At 50.1% G+C, this 7,178-nt stretch overlaps 1 pseudogene; it reads left to right on the top strand.

Annotated features, from left to right (window-relative positions):
• Positions 1-2,850, top strand: part of LOC127056901 (zinc finger protein 3-like) — an 89,919-nt pseudogene extending 87,069 nt beyond the window's left edge.
• The last annotated feature ends 4,328 nt before the right edge of the window (positions 2,851-7,178 follow it).

Genomic DNA, 7,178 nt, shown 5'->3' on the forward strand with positions numbered 1-7,178 from the left:
TAAAATTACAATGAATCATGCTAGGTATGCCATGTAAAGTGGCAATGAAAGTGTTATGATTTGCCAAATATGATAATTTTGTTTCTATGTTTCTATCACCCTTGTATTGTGAGTTACAGATATGTAGGGTATATCTGTATTTCCAGACTTGTGCAGTGTTTCTGGGTGACACCCCCAGACATATTGGGATCAACACTGCCTAGCCTGTTTGATGGCCCATTGAGGGTCATCAGCTGTACAATGAGCCCATAGACCAAGGGGATACACCTATTGAGTCAGCAAGACATGCTGGGGTATGCCTGTGTAATGAGACCTCCAAAGCTTTTCCATGCCATGTGCTGTGAAGCTTGTGTTTGGGACACAGGAAGTACAAGCCACATGGCAAAAGGAATATAAAGTGCAGCTGCATCATCTCCATCTTGTCTTCAATCCCCCTTCCTACCTCTGGAGCAACTTCTCTACAAATTGAACCCTGGAACAAAGGACTGAATGACCCATCCAAGCTGTGGATGCGTTCCAGACAGACTTTCAAGCCAGCAACTCACCAATACTGCTAAGAACCTGATATATCCATTTTGGAATGTATCTGACTGCTTTTCCATTTAACTTCTTTCTGTCTTTCTTTCGTTTAAATCTTTAGTTTAGATGCTAAAGAATAGTCTGGAAGGATGGAATTTAACTTCATTCTTTCATTCGTTCTTTCTTCTAAACATTTAGTTTAACTGCTAAAGGATTGTCTGTCAGCATGGTACTTTGGATGAGATCCAAACCTATAGTGACTGGGTAATGTGGCTAACCTTCCACCCACCCACTTCCTGGATCCAATTAGAATCACTCTCCTGCTGCCCTCTGGCCATGCTCTATCACAGTGAGCAGAGTTTTTAAATAACTCTCACTGTACGGAACCTAGTTGCTGATTAGGAGTCAGAAAACTGTCATGCAATAAAGGGGGCCATGTGATTTCTTTTTTCAGAGTCTCGTTAACCGGTGTGTGGGATCAGAAGCACAGTTTGTGACTGGTCAGTGAGTTTAACTTCAGTATTAACCACCAGTTTGGGGAGCATCTGCTCTCCCTTTTTCAGCCTGCTCTGACCTTGGCATTTTCAGTGAGGACTGCCCCAGGCACACCAGGTCACAGTAAGCACTGAAGATAAATTAATAGAATGTTTTTAACGATTAAGTTTTATGAAATCAACTAAACTCCTTTGTTTTCTTTCATCTCAGCAGGGTTTCTGGTTTTCCAACGTGCCGTGATCTCCCAGCTGGAACAAGGGGAAGAGCCATGGCTCCCAGAGCTGCAGGGTTCAGAGGAAAGAGAGATCCTGAGATCTCCCCGCACAGATGAGGAAACATTAAACCAACTCAGAATCTGTAAGTGCCTGAAGGAAACATCTGGGATGCCCTACAAAGGTCTTGGGAAGTCTCTCAGTTCATTATTGTCCATAGCAGGGGTCGCATCGGCAGGGTAAATATAGCTCAAGGCTTCCTATAGATCCTAGCAGACACCGGGCAGTAGCTTTCTCCCTTCCCCCTGCAAAGTTGGATGGGATGTGAAGGCTGAATCGATCCCCTCCTCTTTCCTGTTGGGGGGAGCTGATTTCCTGATTTTTATTTGACCTCTCTCCAGCACTTGTTTTGGTTTGGCCTTCCCCTTTCCATCCCTGTTTGAGGTTTCTGTCTCTATCACAGCAGGTGATGCAATGACGTGTGAGAAAGAGAAGCAGAATTCTCAGCAGGGAAATGTTGAGCAAGTGGATAAACACAGAGCATTATCGCAAAGAATGAAAAGGAATGTGTCCAGCAGTCACGAGCAGGGAAGATCCTGTGAGGTTCAGCAAAGACCAGAAAAAGAGCAGGGAAACCAGCCAGGGGAGAAAATGGATAAATTTATTTCCTGTCAGGGAACTCAGAAGGGCCTTAAAGAAACCAGAATACAGCAGGAAATCTGCAGGGAAAAGCAAAAAAATACATGCGCTGAGTGTGAGAAAAACTTCACTTACGGATCACGCCTTTCTCAACATCAGAGAATCCACACAGGAGAGAGGCCCTATGAATGCCGTGAGTGTGGAAAACTCTTCATTCAAAGATCAGCCCTCATTAGGCATCAGAGAATCCACACAGGGGAGCGGCCGTATGAATGCCGTGAGTGTGGGAAATGCTTCAGTAACAGATCAGCCCTTATTAGGCATCAGAGAATCCACACAGGAGACAAGCCTTACGAATGCCGTGAGTATGGGACAACCTTCAAATGCAGCTCATACTTTATTAGGCATCAGAGAATTCACCGACGGGTGGGGAGGAGACACGACACACAGGCCCTGCGCATGCTGCGAGTGTGGGAAAACCTTCAATCGCAGCTCAAACATTATTACCCATCAGAGAATCCACACAAGCGAAAGGCCCAGCGAATGCCGTCAGCCTGCCTGCACAACTCGTAAAGCGGCGAGGGCCAATTACTCTAAAGAAAACAGCTAAGGGCGGAAACCCCCCTGCCCTGTGGAACCACCCCCACCTCAGGACTTCCCGGCCCGGTGGAAACACCCCGCCCAGCCCTGCAGAAACAAACCCTCCTTCCCCAGCACCACCCCACCAAAACAGCTATGAGTCAAAAAGGAAGGTTGGGGGTGGGGTGGTGATACTTGATTTTAAATCAACCAGGGGCTCCCAGCTGAAGAGGTGCCTGGGAGCCCTCAGAGTCAAATTAAAGGGCCTGGGGCTCGGTGGCTGGGGGAACCCAGAGCTTTGTGGGGCTGGGGCAGCGATTTAAAGGGCCCAGAGCTTTTGCTGAGAGGAGCCTAAGCCCTTGAAATCCCAGCCCCACTCCATCCGCTTTAGCTGTGGCCGGGATAGAAAGGGCTCTGGGCTGCCTGCAGCCACAGGGATCTCTAAGCCCTTTAAATCTCAGCCGCTGCCGGTATTCAAAGGGCTCTGGGCTGCCCGTGGTGGCAGAGAAGTGATTGAGGATGTCACCCTAAACCAGTGGTCCCCAGACATTTCACACTGTGCCCTCTTATCCATGGCTGTGGCCCCTCAGAAGCCACAGTCGAGAACTGGGGCTGGGAGTGGGGCTGTTGCTTGCTGGGGAGAGGGGTGTGGACAGTGGTAAAGGGGTCGATGCCGGGCTGGGAGCCAGAGTCTCAGGCTGAGGGTGGGGTTGGGGAAGAGCTGGGACAGAGTGCTGCTGAGTAGTGCTCCCTCTCTGCCCTCCATAGGGGCTGGCTCAGGCCCTGAGGTGCCTACCCCTCCATCAGGACGCAATAGGTATGTTCTGCTGCCCTTCACTCATACAGGAAGGAGAATAATATTTCATTCCACTCAATCCTAAAGTGATTTGTAATCCACCACCATCCCAAACTGGTCATTTTGGCAAAGCGACCCCATCATGCTGCATACCTAGGCAGAGTAGGTGTGTCTATGCAAACAGGGTCTGTTCCTGAAGTCTTGTCCCCCAGTTCCTCACTAGATGTGAGTGGGGAGCTCATTCAGCCCCTGCTTACGCTTAGTATTTAAAAACTCCATCATATCCCTATCTCTGCTGGCCTTAAATTTCTCTTCCTGTCTATATCCTGACAGCTCAGGTGAGGTGACCGAGTGGTTAAGGTGATGAACTGCTAATCCATTGTGCTCTGCACGCATGGCTTTGAATCCCATCCTCATTGGAGGCATTTGGTCTTCACCCTTCCTTTATAGACAACCATCTCCCCCTTTGGTACAATAACAGCTCTAGCAATGTTGCTTCCTACAAACAAAAACCTTCTGAGAAATTCAGACCCCCCATTGCTGTAAATAAAATGTCAAAGTCCCACATTTCTAAAATGTTTTTTTCTAGTCCTGTATTTCTTAGCTTTTCTCTCAAAAGGTAACATCCTCATAATCTCCCCCAAACACCCTGGGACCTGCCCAAATTCTTAAAATACTCCCATCCTGAGCAAGGCCTCAACAGTGAACCAGAGCTAGTGTCTAGGCCAAGCTGTTCTGAAGGAGGCAACTCAAACATTTTCTCTCTGCTTCCCTTGGCAAAGTCTGACTGGGAAAAGAAAATCCCCCAAACTGAAAATTTTCTACTGAAAAACCAATACTAGTCTGTTTGGGGACTTTGGTTTGAATGCATTATTATTATTCTCTTCTGATTTCTGAATCAGTTTTGTCATCCAGGTGTGTTTCCAGCTGTTGAGTTGTGGGGAGAGAGGCCAAGTCATGATGTCTCTACCCCTCTTTCATAGTTCCTTCCAACTTTCTAGAAAGCTCCTTTGCTAGGATGTGAGTCAAGCAGTGCCCAGTGTTGCTGTGTTATCTCGGAGAAGTCTGCATTGTACACGGTTCCTGGGATAGTCCTTGGGAGTGTGGATCCCTTTCATGGGCCAGCAGCGAGTCTGGTTCCTCCATTGTCACACCTGAAAGGCTGGTGGTGGGCATTTCCCAACCTCATAACATATCTCAGTAACACACACAGAGCAAACTTCATAACTTCCCAGCCAATGCTACACACACAGACCAACACAATATTAATGTTCAACAGATCAAGACTTTTGAAATGATACCTCACCAGGCAGACTTTGTACAAACCGTATCATCATTATATGAGAGTGGTGAATATGGGGCTTCAAGGTGCTACTCTGAGCACAGCGTGCCACATCTGGGCTGACATTGCAATGGAGATGTACCCGTAGAGTCCATCTCTGCTAGGATAAAGATGGCAGCATGGCTGGCCTGGGTCATCTGACTTGGGCTCATGGAGCTAACGCTGAGGGGCTAAAAACTGTGGTGCAGATATTTGTGTTCACGCTGAAGCCTGGGTTCAGAAACCCTCACCCTCCTGGGGTCTCTGAGGTTGGGCTCAAGCCCATCTGTCTGCACTGTAATGTTATAGTCTTGCAGCCAAACCCCATAACCCCGAGTCAGCTGGCCAGGCTTTGAGACAGGTGCCCTGCGTGTTTTAATCACAGTGTAGACATAACATTAGCATGCATCTACAGTGCAATGAAACACCATGGCTGGCCCATGTCAGATTAATCAGGGTCATGCGGCTTGGTCTGTGAAGTTGCATTATACGTATCTCGGCTCAGGCTCTGTACCCTGCTCTAGGAGCCCAGAAGGTTGGGAGGAAGTTTAGCCAGTGGAAATGGTAAAACCGCAGTGAAGTATTACCCTGGACTCATGGCATTTCTCCATCGGTCTGTCTGCTTTGGGAGAGGGACATAAACATGTCCTGCTGCAGTCGTTATTTCAAAGGGTGGGTTAGGATTTTCATTCTCAAACATGGTGCACAAAGTAGGACTCAATCCTCAGTGTAAATAAACAAGCTACCAACACATCAGGGATTCCAATAACAGCGGCAGGTATTCTCTGGGCACTGAGATTTTTCAAGGAGTTGGTGGCTCCTTTCTTTCCTCTTCCTGGAGTAAACTCAGCTTTTTATTCCATCCTTGATGATTCATGGAATAACAGCAGCAGCCTGAAGAAAGAGGAGAGGGAATATCTCACTGCCAGGGGTGAAGGTGGCCACGTCCCCTCTGTTTGACCATTGCCATTGCAGGAGAGAAGGTTTCAGTGGAATTGAATGCCCTGGCTCAGACAAGTGACACTGGAAGATTTTACTGTTCATGGATCCATGCAAAGGAAATTGTGTCTCTGTGTGAAAATGGGGAGGGAAATGAAACACCCACATGGTGGCATCTAAGGCAGAAGGGACCCCTATAGGATTAGAACAGAATAAATTCTCAAGCAGCATGTTTCTTACTTTGCCCATCTGTCAATTTTGATGATTATCAATGGAAATATTTTGCCATTGGGTTGTGTGTTTACACAGAAATTGACATTTACTAACAAATAAGTAATTCTTCCAAGTCTGCCTAGTCTGCCAGTGCTGAGTTTAGAAGGACAGAGTCACTCTTCCCCGTCCCCATGCCAGGCCTGGACTCTCCATGCTGCCCACTTTCCGCAATGTTGGGATCCATCCCTGATCTCCCCTCAGACCTCTGCCCCCAACCCCCACTTCTGGGATCCCCTCCCCACACTGTCCAAATGCCCTACTTCTAGGATCCCTCCCCCTTGCCCTTCCTCCCCTCTGAGCAAAAGCTCTGCACTATTCCCACACTAGGAATTGAACCCTAGGCCACCTGGGTGAAAACCAGGAAGGCAGATCACTAGACCACATGGGACTGGGATTGTGTTGTTGGTCTACTAAGCCAACCCCTCATGAGAGCAGCAGGACCACCCAGCAGGGGTTCCACACAGGGCTGCATTAACCCTTCAGGTGCTGAGGTTTTCCCTCTGTCCATTCCCAGTGCCTGTGATCAGGAAATAGACATCAGGGCTCCCAGGTGCTGCACAGACCATGACTGAGATCAGGACCCCACGTTGCACTAGGTGCTGTACAATCCCTGGCCAACACTGGGACACCCAGGGGGTTCCCCTCAATTTCCATGAGCCTCTGCTGCCCAACTTCTTCTGACTCCCTCTGGCTCACCCCCCGCCCCCACAAAAAACCCACCTTTCCAAACAGTCCTCCTTTCCCTGCCCCCTAATTTTGCTTTCACACCCTGGGACCATCTCCTCTCTTCGTCCCTCCTCTCCCCACGAGGTGAGCAGAGATGGAGGCTACTTCAGCCAGCAGAGTCAGCCCCAGCGACCCGCCCGGGGCAGTGTTTGCAGACACAGGGAGGGAGCAGCTGGGAGTGGGGGGTACTGGGAAGAAGGAGGCAGGAGAACAAATCCCAGAGCCTGGGGGAGGGGCTCTGGCACTGCCTGGGGCAGGGCAGCTCCTTGGGGTGGGGCTCTGGCACAGGCAATGGGTGGGGCAGCTCCTGGAGGCGGGGCTCTGGGGGCAGTGGGATGTTAGGTCAGCTGCTTCCCCCTCCCTGCTCCTGCGGGGGCTGAGTGAGTCCCCCCCCAAAGAGCCTCAGGGGTCGGGGTGGGCGGAGGTGCGGGGCCAGCAGCAGCACAGCCCGCCCCGCTTCCCTGGGGCTGCCCCGCACCTCTCGGGCTGATGGCTCTGCCATGGCATCCTCATGAATCGCTGCTCCCTGCCCGCCAGGCTCGGCTTCAGCCACAGCAGCATCGGGTGCCCCAGGGAGCCCAGCTAGGCTGGGGCTGGGGGCAGTGGAAGGTTAGGGGAAGAGGAAGCTCCAGATAGTGGCAGAAGGGGCGGGGGAGGGGAGAGAAGCGGAGCTGGAGTG

This window comes from Gopherus flavomarginatus, chromosome 8 (genome assembly GCF_025201925.1).
Source record: "Gopherus flavomarginatus isolate rGopFla2 chromosome 8, rGopFla2.mat.asm, whole genome shotgun sequence".
NCBI lineage: Eukaryota > Metazoa > Chordata > Testudines > Testudinidae > Gopherus > Gopherus flavomarginatus.